A 12,365-nucleotide genomic window follows, 5' to 3' on the forward strand; every position below is an offset into this window, starting at 1 on the left:
TGCGTACCTCTCAGATCACGACTCATGTTGCAAACAAAATGATTTAAAAAAAAATTTGTTGCATCGATCTTATCACTTGATGAATGAACAGACATGCAAGACTATTTGTTAACTATGTTTCCTCTGATGTAAAATGTGAAGGAAGATATTTTATTATTATTTTCTACCACAGACGTGGCCACACATTTACAACGCTAACCAGCATATATATATGATGTTGGACATAGTGGTATTGAAGTAAACAACTTTTAGTGAAGCCGCTCAACAGAGCCTTAATAAATGCTGATGATCCACTCAATAAAGTGGTGAGTGTTGCAACATTTTCAATACTGCTTGCATTAATAAATATTATTGCATTTAATATATATTTTTTAATTTGTATGTATTTTAACAAAATGTGTAGGAAAAGACATGTAAGTGTACATGTTGGTCATGCCCCTCGGGTCACACACACCTAGGGAGGTGTGTGAGCTAGGAGCCCGCCGGCCGAGTGGACAGCACGCTGGTCACGCGATCCTGTGGTCCCGGGTTCGATCCCGGGCGCCAGCGAGAAACGATGGGTAGAGTTTCTTGCACTCTATGCCCCTGTTACCTAGCAGTAAATAGGTACCTGGGAGTTAGTCAGTGGCCACGGGCTGCTTCCTGGGGTATGTGTGTGTGGGATATGGGGATAAAAATAGTAGTAGAAACAGTTGACAGTCGAGAGGCGGGCCGAAAGAGCAGAGCGCAACCCCTGCAAGCACAACTAGGTGAATACGACTATGTTAATACATGTGGCTCAGACAGCAAGCAGGTTTGGCCGCCTGTGGTATAAGCCATTCCGGCCAGCGTCCGGTTATTCTTCAAGAGCTCGGACAAGGAACCCTCCCGAGCGCTGCACACATCCTTAGAGAGACGGATCATCGAGTACGCTGCCCCAGCATGGAACCCCTTACATCAAGAAGCACAACAAAACTAGGGCAGGAACAAGACTATACAGAAAGGCTCGTCCCTGAGCTAAAGGGTCTGAGCTATGAAGAAAGACTTGGGGAACGGAACATCACTACCTGGAGGAAGAAAGGCGGGGCTTAGGAGCAGATGTTCAACCCTACCAGTTCAGCTAGGCGAGTACACACACACACACACACACACACACACACACACAGAGTGTTGGGGCCTGGTAGCCTGGTGGATAGCGCACAGGACTCTTAATTCTGCGGCGCGGGTTCGATTCCCACACCAGGCAGCAACAAATGGACAAAGTTTCTTTCACCCTGATTGCCCCTGTTACCTAGCAGTAAATAGGTACCTGGGAGCTAGTCAACTGTCACGGGCTGCTTCCTGGGGGTGTGTGTGGGTGGTGTGGGAAAGAAAAATGTAGTTAGTAAACAGTTGGTTGACAGTTGAGAGGCAGGCCGAAAGAGCAAAGCTCAACCCCCGCAAACACAACTAGGTGAATACACACACACACACACACACACACACACACACACACACACACACACACACACACACACACACACACACACACACACACTTCTCCAGTGAAACTAAACCAGAAGTGACAAGTTGAGGTGTTGGGAAGAAATAGCTGCGGGCGCTGTCTTATAGGTGCGTGTGTGCTAGAGAGGAAGGCTGTGACTCGAGTGACAGCCCGGTCCTCGATCAGGCCTTTGTTACACATCCCTAGGAAGCTGCCCGTAGCAGCTGTCTAACTCCCAGGTACCTATTTACTGCTAAGTAATGGGGGCATCAAGGTGAAAAAAAATTTTGCCCATTTGTCTCCGCCTCCACCGGGGATCGAACCCGGAACCTCAGGACTACTATTCCTGAGCATTATCCACTCAGCTGTCAGGCCCCCTTAAGTTTACGCGTCAAATAAATGCGATACCGAGTCCACAGCTCCTCGGAATGCGAGAGGAGAGTTGTAAGCCAAGACTAGCGACAGGCAAACGATCATAATTACCCCACCTGCAACCTCCCCCCCCCCCCCCCATCTGGTAGAGACCAGCATAATGGGTCATCCCTAGGCAAGGATTGTCTCCCAAGACTGCCCTACTCCTGCAGAGTAGTCCTTAAATCGTGCGCGGCGCCTTCAATCGTATATATACGATGTGCGCAGCTTAAGGGTTAACGTGGCAAGGGGAAAGTCATGACCCCCAGAGTAGCACAAGGGTCAGTATAGCCGTTTGTTATTGGTTAGAGAAATCAACGCCTCTGCAACCCGGTGTCTGGTGGTCCGGTCGAGACTATTCATGGTGAATGCTAATGACTTCTATCAGCAAGCTAAAGCATAGATACTAATGAACAAATCCACAAGGGCCGTGATGAGGATTCGAACTTTCGTCTGATAACATCCCAGACGCTGCCTTAATCGGCTGAGCTTCGTACGCAGGTTCGAATCCTTGTCACGGCTCTTGTGGATGCATCAAAAGATGCATCACTGTTGAGATCGAACTGTCGATTACATAGCCCAACACATTTAATTTATTCTTGTCTAGTGTATAATTACTGTGATAACTATAGTTTAGAGATAAATCTGGTATTATTCAACTTAGTCAGGTGTCGTCGTCCTCAGTCAGACTTGTTGTCAGGTGCGACACACTGACATAACTCAGCCCTGACTAAAGACAAAATAAAATATAGGTAAAATTTTATCATGGATATTTATCTATATTGTCTTCTTAAAAAGAACGTCGCTTTTGGCCGTTTGCCCGAATTTGGACGCAATTTGAAAATGAAAAAAAAGAAAATAAATTTGGGATTTTTTTTTCAACAACAGTAAGTTAAGGGTCCTCTGATAGGTTAGGTGGGCAGGAAATTCTCATAAATTTTCAAAACTTTATGAAAAACGTTAATTTAAAGTGTTCTCTTATAATCTCTGCGCGTACACCGGACGACTCAAATAGAAAACGGAACAGAACGTCACTTTTGTGAGTCTATTTCATTTCAAATTACGTCCAAATTTGGCCATAGTGCCGCGCATATGAGCGAAAAGTGACGTTTTTAAGAGGACGGGTTGCTATATTACCCAAGAAACGTGGGTATCTTATATGTCTAGTTATATATACAAATTACTGGACACTGTACATTAGAGATATATATATATAAAGTACAATAACAGCAGCGTTACTCAGTAGTGATAACTGTTCTCTTCCGAACCCTTTTACTCCTCTTGCCTGTATCCACTACGTAATAGCAAGACACTTCTTGAGACCCTCAGCCAACTACACTGACAAGACGGTATATACATACAGCTAACACAATCGTCTGTAGAACTTTCTTACCTTCTCGTGGCTCAATATTATCATCCTGATGTCGACGGTAGATTTCTAACACTCCCCACGGCGTTGACACTCACCATCTTCCACGGGTCGTATCTCAGAAGACTGTGGATCACCTCGTCACAATTCCGCCCTACGGCTGGTCACACAACTAGGCCAGGTCGACAGGGGTGGAGGAGTGTAGAGTACTGTCCTGTCCAGGTTCTGACCTGTACTCATTGCCTCGCCCGGTGATTCTGATTGGCCAACAGAATTCCCGCCACCGGACGAACCACGCCGTGTGGGTCGTTAACAACCTGCATGGTTGTTAAAGTCGTTCCCCCTGTAACATTTAGTTGGAAAGCATTACTCTTAAGTACCACTACTTATACTCTGATGCGACGCAATAACACGGTAAAAGAAACTTCTTGTAACAATCACGCAATTGTGATTTCTGTGTGTAAAGTTCATACTAATGCTTGCACATGACGCATAATTAATAAGATTGATTGTCACTGCTCAACATCTCATAATTGTAACTCAACATGGAAGAAAGTGTCGTAGCTTTGTGCAGTGGGAAGATTGGATGTTGGCGCGTCAAGAGTACAGGATTTGAAGCCTTGTGTTTCTTTATGCTCGTCTCAGCCAGAGACCGAGTTAATTCTTCAGACAAATGACAGCTGTCAAGGAATGGCTCAAATAATAACACTTAACAATGCAAGAACATTCAGGTGAGTACACATTCACCCAAAGGAAGGAGGAGAGGTAATATGATCACAACGTAAGAGATACCCACGAGATAAAGCAAGATAATGAGATGAGAGGCAGAGGAGGAAGCACAGGTGCGCAAGAGACAAAAGAGGAACAGGTGTGCAACAAAACACTTGCATGCAGCTACAGGTAAACAATCATGATAACGGGCCCCTAGAGGGTCATGAAGTGTACACCCAGCAAGCAGAGGCGGGGCTGTAGAGCTGGAGCCCGCTGGTGGGCGACCAAGGCAGGCCAGGAGGGACGGGGCTCATCGGTGCAGTGAGCACGAGGGGGACAAAGAGCGCCACTTGAGCTGTGGAGGTCTCTTAACGACTCTGTTATTAACACAATAATCCCATTACTCACTAAGACGGGCGTAACCCTCACCCTGCCCCCGGGGAGGGGGGGGGGAGGGAGGGGGTGATGGGGGGGGGTGGGGGGAGAGAGCCTGGAAGGAGCCGGTGGAGGCGCTAATGAGCAAATGATCAATAACGAACACCAGCATTAGTGGCTGTGATGCTGATGTTATTGGTGGTGGCCAGGGTGGTGGTGGCCAGGGTGGTGGTGGTGGCCAGGGTGGTGGTGGTGGCCAGGGTGGTGGTGGCCAGGGTGGTGGTGGTGGTGGTGGCTAGGGTGGTGGAGGTGGCCAAGGTGGTGGAGGTGGCCAGGGTGATGGAGGTGGCCAGGGTGATGGAGATGGCCAGGGTGATGGAGGTGGCCAGGGTGATGGAGGTGGCCAGGGTGGGGGTGGTGGCCAGGGTAGCAGTAGGGGATTTGAGGACAAAACCGGTACCTGCCCTCCTGGCTTGCGATGTTGAAATTATGCATGCATGCGGCGTCCGGAACTTATCGAAGTCTAAACCCGTCATTACAGTCATTTCCTGACTCTCCGATGGAAGGGGTCCCTCCATTAAGGTATCGTAGACATCTGGAACATTGCCACTGTCTGTCGCATTAGGAGCGGGTCGAAGCTGGCCTACTACAGCTTAAGGTACCTCAACCCTCACAAATATTTTGTACGATGGTACAATATGGCTGCAGCTGGCAATCCCAATCATTATGGACGAAGAGGAGGTGGCCGCGGGAGAGAATTAGTAATAGCAAGAATCCATCTTGGATACAAATATCCATGGAGATTCGGAACGGAAACAACAGTTGAGCAGCGGAGTTGCAGAATCTGTGATGAGAGTGAAGGACACCGCCTTGACCACTACCTGAGAGAATGTGGACATGTAAGAATTATTAGAAATATGTGTAGAATAATGAACTCGACATTGCTTGAGTTAGGAAAATACCATTTGTCAAATATAGATGCTGTTCTTATTATGTCCCTATTCTGCGGCTTCCCTTCTCACTGTTACTATTCGCGGCTTCTTCTTAGCCGCTGCCAGCAGAATTCTCCCCTTGAAAACTGAGACGGAACACCTTCCACTATCGCCATTTTCCCCCAAACTCAGCATTATGTGCTAGCACCATAAATACGTGAAACCTAATATCTCCATTTAACCTCCATTTTATCGTGTACGTCACACCACATACCTCTTGTGTCAGTCCAAAGCATTCAAGAATGGGAAATAACTCCAACACCAGAAGAAGGAGATATTATGTACTGACCAGGAATCATAACAATATAGAGAGAAAGAGAAACAAACCCGAGGACTAGTGAAAATATAGTATACATATCGATATCTTTAAAATAGTGCCCATGTGAGGCTGGAGACCAGACACTGGGTGGGGAACCTCGACCATCTGTGCAAGGCGGGGAGATGGGTAGTTGGTGACATTTTGTTGGCGTTTTATTATTTTGAGAAGAATGAGGCTGGGTAACCTCCTCTAGTTCTCTATACTAGACAACCAATGTATATTGTGAGGCGTTGTTGGTGCAACCACCACCACTCACTCATACTGGTGAGTGGGCACTCATGGCTCCTGGCATGTTGTCGGAACAACTTTATCTTGCCCCCCCCCCCCCCCCCATGTCACCCCGGACACCCCCCCCCCCCCCCCCCCCCGAGAGTGCCCTCACCCTGAAGCACCACTACAGCCATCCCTCGCTCCTGACACAGGAGACAACTAAAGTATATACTCACTTCTCTCTTCCCTCATTGTGTCCATTCTCACCCCTTACTTCCTTAACATCTCTCCCTTCCTCTCCCTCCCTCCCTCACCATCCCTCCCTCCCTCACCATCCCTCCCTCACCCCACCACCACGCTCCTCATAACTACTGCCTTCACTAAATATATTTTCTGCCAGGATTTCTCTCTCATTTCCTTGGAAGCAGTGGTGCCAACCCTGCCGGCGAGACCCCGTCTAGGACCCATCACCCAGGGAGAGGAGAGAGTGTGGGAGAGGAGAGAGTGCCTGAGGGAGAGTGTGGGAGAGGAGAGAGGGCCTGAGGGAGAGTGTGGGAGAGGAGAGAGCGCCTGAGCATTTGGTGGGAGAGTTTTGTCTCGAAGAAAAAAATATGATATATAAAGTGAATGATAGAAATTCGGAAGGGAGAGGATGTACTCACCTAGTTGTGCTTGCGGGGGTTGAACAATTCATTACACACGTTTCTAAATGAAGTTCTTATGATGGCAATATATCCTTTAGATGTGGGCCTCTGGAGACAGGTTCGTTGTGATATCAACCCCTAAAACTTTTTCTTTGACTCTTGCAGGATGTAACCTCTCAGATGGTATCTCCCAGATGAGAGAGAGAGAAAGAGAAAGAGAGAGAGAGAGAAAGAGAAAGAGAGAGAGAGAGAGAGAGAGAGAGAGAGAGAGAGAGAGAGAGAGAGAGAGAGAGAGAGAGAGACAGAGAGAGAGAGAGAGAGAGAGAGAGAGAGAGAGAGAGAGAGAGAGAGAGAGAGAGAGAGAGAGAGAGACAGAGAGAGAGAGAGAGAGAGAGAGAGAGAGAGAGAGACAGAGAGAGAGAGAGACAGAGAGAGAGAGAGAGAGAGAGAGACAGAGAGAGAGAGAGAGAGAGACAGAGAGAGAGAGAGACAGAGAGAGAGAGAGAGAGAGAGAGAGAGAGAGAGACAGAGAGAGAGAGAGAGAGAGAGAGAGAGAGAGAGAGAGAGAGAGAGAGAGAGAGAGAGAGAGAGGAGAGAGAGAGAGACAGAGAGAGAGAGAGACAGAGAGAGAGAGACAGAGAGAGAGAGAGACAGAGAGAGAGAGACAGAGAGAGAGAGAGAGAGAGAGAGAGAGAGAGAGAGAGAGAGAGAGAGAGAGAGAGAGAGAGAGACAGAGAGAGAGAGAGACAGAGAGAGAGAGAGACAGAGACAGAGACAGAGACAGAGACAGAGAGAGAGAGAGAGAGAGAGAGAGAGAGAGAGAGAGACAGAGACAGAGACAGAGACAGAGACAGAGAGAGAGAGAGAGAGAGAGAGAGAGAGAGAGAGAGAGAGAGAGACAGAGACAGAGACAGAGACAGAGACAGAGAGAGAGAGAGAGAGAGAGAGAGAGACAGAGACAGAGACAGAGACAGAGACAGAGACAGAGACAGAGAGAGAGAGAGAGAGAGAGAGAGAGAGAGAGAGAGAGAGAGACAGAGACAGAGACAGAGAGAGAGAGAGAGAGAGAGAGAGAGAGGTGTACACAGAGGCAGCAAGCGGCAGGAACCCAAAGAGGAGGGAAACATTTACATACACAAAAAAGGCGGAGGGAAGGAAGGGAGAGGCATGAGAGGAAGGAGGGGGAGTGTAGGTGGGAGGGGAAGGAAGAGGGGGGAGGTCAAGGGAGGGGGTGGAGAGCACATGAAAGCTGGGAAGGGAAAGAAATTTCCGTCACTGACCGTACCACAAATACCTTCCCACCCCGTCGGAAAGGGAGAAGAGACAGAAGGAGAAGGGACGGAAGGAGGGAAGGGAGTGACAGAAAGAGGGAAGGAGGGAAGGAAGTGAGGGAAGGAGGGAAGGAGGGAAGGGAGTGACAGAAAGAGGGAAGGAGGGAAGGAAGTGAGGGAAAGAGGGAAGGAGGGAAGGAGGGATAATTGTCTCTCAATCACGATATTAAGAAAACAAAGTCCTTGGTCTTGAAGACTGTTTGTTAAGTCTACGTAAGAAGATGGAGAGTGGGAGGGAGAGTGGGAGGGAGAGAGAGAGAGAGAAGGAGGCGCCCGGACATAATTCTACCATCACTTGGACTGGTCAGTATGAGCCAGTATTTACAAGGACGTAAATTATCTCCAATAAAAACAGGAAACATCATCGACCTTGCCAGGATTCGAACCTGGAATCTTCTGATCCGTAGTCAGACGCGTTATCCGTTGCGCCACAAGGCCTGTGGTACAATATGATGCCCCTTTACCCTTATATAATGAATATTGTATTCCCTTTTCTCTCTCTCTCTCTCTCTCTCTCTCTCTCTCTCTCTCTCTCTCTCTCTCTCTCTCTCTCTCTCTCTCTCTCTCTCTCTGTTGTAGTACAGTTTAACAGGTCAATTTGGGTCAACACGATCATTAGCGAGCCTACTAAGCTATGCACGCTGTAACTCACAATAAAATACAGTTTTCTTGATATATTTCATTCCTCAGACCTTGTCATGCAGTTACAATTAAAATACTTAAATGTATTTACGTCTGTCCTCGGTGGAGAAGGTTTCAGGTGCTTTTAATAGCCAAACGGAACTGTTTTTAAGAGACCGCTGGTGGCGTAGTGGTAACTCACTTGCCCGGGTTCGAGTCCTGGCTAGGGAAGGATTGTCACGACGCTAATCCTTGACCTTGTTCAGCCAGCTGTAATTGCACGGGTGTTAGCTTGTTAATTAAGCGATTGGCGAATAGTTTTTCAGGGAAAATTGGTGGGTAAGATTTACCATGGGAAGGGAAAGCTCTCAGCCTGCAAGCTCAAGCTCAAGCTCAAGCTCAAGCTCAAGCTCAAGCTCAAGCTGACCACAAGAGTGTTTATGTCAGTGTGTAAATAACGATAACGCCGACAGTGATGGCGGGCTGCCAGTGGAGCTGTTATTTCCGCTCAGTAATTGTGGCAATAAGCGGGTGAGGCAGCGAAAGCCTTAGATCTTCCTGAGGCAAGACCTTCCTTAATGACGTGGGGGGGGGAGAGGTGAGAGTGAGAGGGGAGGTGAGAGAGAGAGCCGAGAGAAAGAGAGAGAGAGAGGACTTCAGAACAAGGGAACTGGAGAGAGAGAGGACTTCAGAACAAGGGAACTGGAGAGAGAGAGAGAGAAAGTTCACTTCCAGGGAGTGGAAAATAGAGAATTGATGAATAGCAAGACGGATGTTGAGGGAGAGGGGAAATGTAAGTTGTGAGAGTGAGAGAGAGAGAGAGAGAGAGAAGGGAGAGGACGAGGGCGGCCAGAGCTGGTGAAGGGGAAACGAGGGGTGGTATAAAAGATGGTGAGAGGGGAAGGGTAATGGTGGTGGGGAGAGGGGAAGGGTGAGGGGAAGTGAGGGAGGAAAGGGATCAAAGACTGGGTGAGGGGAGAGAGAGAGAGAGAGAGAGAGAGAGTGAGAGAGAGAGAGAGAGAGAGAGAGAGAGAGAGAGAGAGAGAGAGAGAGGAGAGAGAGAGAGAGAGAGAGAGAGAGAGAGAGAGAGAGAGAAAGAGAGAGAGAGAGAGAGAGAGAGAGAGAGAGAGAGAGAGAGAGAGAGAGAGAGAGAGAGAGAGAAAGAGAGAGAGAGAAAGAGAGAGAGAGAGAGAGAGAGAGAGAGAGAGAGAGAGAGAGAGAGAGAGAGAGAGAGAGAGAGAGAGAGAAAGAGAGAGAGAGACAGAGACAGAGAGAGAGAGGGGGGCCGGTGTGGGGCAGGTCAGGGGGGGAGGCAGGCCAGGAAGGGGGGGTGTAGGGGGTGGGTGGGGAGAGCAGTGCCTCACACCGTCAACATCCGGGGATCTGCTCCTCACCACACGGCTGGTGAGGCGCCTTGTGAGGTGACCCTTGAACTCACCTAGTGGTGCTTGCGAGGGTTGAGCTCTGGCTCTCTGGTCCCCCGCCTCTCAACTGTCAATCAACTGGTGTACAGATCACCATGATCACCACATACAAGATTCTCAGGGGAATTGACAGGGTAGACAAGGATGGATTATCTAACACGGGTGGTACACGAACAAGGGGACACAGGTGGAAGCTGAGTACCCAAATGAGGCACACGGACGTTAGAACGAACTTTTTCAGTGTCAGAGTAGTTAGTAAATGGAATGCATTAGGCAGTAATGTGGTGGAGGCTGACTCCATACACAGTTTCAAATAAAGATATGATAGAACCCAGTAGGCTAAAAAATCTGTACATTAGTTGATTGACAGTTGAGAAGCGGGACCAAAGAGCCAGAGCTCAACCCCCGCAAGCACAACTAGGTGAGTACACACACACACACACGTAATGGGAGTGGATACACTAATTCCAACACTATTTCCAGAGACACACATAGACATTGTAACATCAGCAGCATATGCGACGCTGGCAAACATTAGAACGTAATTTAGAGACCTAAACCAGGACTCGTGCAAGACAATGCACGTAGTCTTTGTTAGACCATTACTGGTATATGCCGCACCGGCCTGGAATCCCACACCTTATGAAACAATCAAACTTTAAAAAAGTACAAAGGTCTGCAATGAGATTATTGCCAGAGCTAAGGGGACTAAGCTATAAGGATAGCTTAAAGGAAATATAGTCCTCAAATCCTTAAACGAGAGAAGAAACAGTGGGGACATGGTCACAACATACAAAATACTAAGGAGAATTGACCTGGTGATCAAGGACAGGATATTTAAAGTGAGAGAAAGTAAGATATGAAGACAAGAATGGAAGCTAGAAATGGACATCAGTCAAATAAATGTATGAAATCCTGGTACCATATTCAGGGTGTCACTGATAGGTAAATATTAATAGATAACTACCTACTATCACTCACTATAGTCAAACCCAACCACCTCCGTCACCCTCCCGGTCACGTGACCTACCCCAATCATGACTCATAGGTCCTGAGACAAGCTTCTTAATTATGGAACCATCCCCCACGACACACATCCCCCACGATACACATCCCCCACGACACACATCCCCACGACACACATCCCCCACGACACACATCCCCCACGACACACACACACTGTGGCTGGCTGTTGGTGGCTGACAGTCCCTAGCGGCTGTCAGCTGTTTTCTTACACAAGTGAGCACAACAGTTACCAACTGTCACTGACTGCTGCACCCCCGCCTTGTGTGGCAACACAACGCCTGTCTGTCTGTCTGTGGTAGTAGTAGTAGAGGAAGGAGAGAGAGCATCTTAAGGATTATAAAGTTCCTCTCAAGGAGGAGGAAGAGGAGGAGGAGGAGGAGGAGGAGGAGGGTGTCATAAATGCTTATATTGCACAGTTCTTGCACCATTGCACACATGGTAACCATGAACCGTAGTTCCGAGGACAGGAATTATTTGACCATGTCTCAGATCATATGGTCATTATATTTCAGACACGTATGACCCCCTAATTGGGTCATCCAACATTACCATTAATCATCTGTTTTCCTCACCCTTGCCTACCCCTCTTATACCCCCATCCCCCCCATCTCTCCAAGAGGGGGAAAGAAGGTGATTAAATATTTACGTGTATGTATATATGTATATGTATATATATGTACATGTATGTATGAGTATGTGTACATGTATATATAACATTAATAAGTGTGTAACTAGCGGCAAAAGATTGTTATTTGCTTAGCTAAACGGACTAGAGGGTTCAGTTCATGAACCCATTATGTGCCTCTGTAACCCTTTACACCACCGCCCACGGGATGGGTATGGGGTGCATAATAAAAGGACTGGACATGTAAGCAGCTGTCGATCCCTCTAGAGCATACAGGAGCCAACATGTCAGGGAACCCACAAGAATGAGAGGCAATGACGAACTAGCTAGACTCGACCTGATATTCACCTTGAATGAGTTAGACATAAGGGAAGTGTCAAGTTCGAAGCCCCCGTGGGAATGAGTGACCACATCTTACTGACATTTGAGTATCTGGTGGAGGTAGGGATAACCTATCCAAGGAAGGGATCGGAAAAGAATAGGCTGGCTTACCGAAGAGGAAAATATGACGAAATGAGGAATTTCCTAATGGGAATACCATAGGAAACAGAACTCAGAGAAAAGACTGTACAGGATATGATGGACTATGTCACCCAGAAGTGCCAGGAAACTGCATTTTTCTCCCAAAAGGAGAAAATTGATGACAGTAGAATCCATGGTTATATCAGGAATGTAAGGTAGCAAAGCAATTGAGTAAAAGAAAATGGATAAACTACAGGAACAATAGAACACCAGAGAGCAGGGAGAGATTCCAGAGGGCCAGGAATGAGTACATCAGAGTGAGGAGAGAAGCAGAGAGACAGTATGAAACTTATATTGCAAGTAAAGCGAAGAACCAATCAAAA

General features: G+C 47.6%; 2 protein-coding genes and 1 non-coding gene across 3 annotated transcripts in view; 1 reads left to right on the top strand and 2 right to left on the bottom strand.

Moving 5' to 3' along the window:
* The window catches only part of LOC123768495 (zinc finger protein 609), a 129,587-nt gene extending 126,143 nt beyond the window's left edge, over positions 1-3,444 (bottom strand). The window contains exon 1 of the mRNA XM_045759117.2: positions 3,267-3,444. The gene's annotated coding sequence lies outside the window, so the exon portion shown is untranslated. The remainder of the gene's footprint in view (positions 1-3,266) is intronic.
* The window catches only part of LOC123768447 (uncharacterized), a 487,820-nt gene that overhangs the window by 161,794 nt on the left and 313,661 nt on the right, over positions 1-12,365 (top strand). The gene's annotated exons all lie outside the window — the stretch shown is intronic.
* TRNAR-ACG (transfer RNA arginine (anticodon ACG)) lies at positions 8,190-8,262 on the bottom strand. The gene has a single exon. It is a non-coding gene; the product is annotated as a tRNA-Arg (tRNA).

The sequence above is a fragment of the Procambarus clarkii genome, chromosome 86 (assembly GCF_040958095.1).
Source record: "Procambarus clarkii isolate CNS0578487 chromosome 86, FALCON_Pclarkii_2.0, whole genome shotgun sequence".
NCBI classification, from domain to species: Eukaryota; Metazoa; Arthropoda; class Malacostraca; order Decapoda; family Cambaridae; genus Procambarus; species Procambarus clarkii.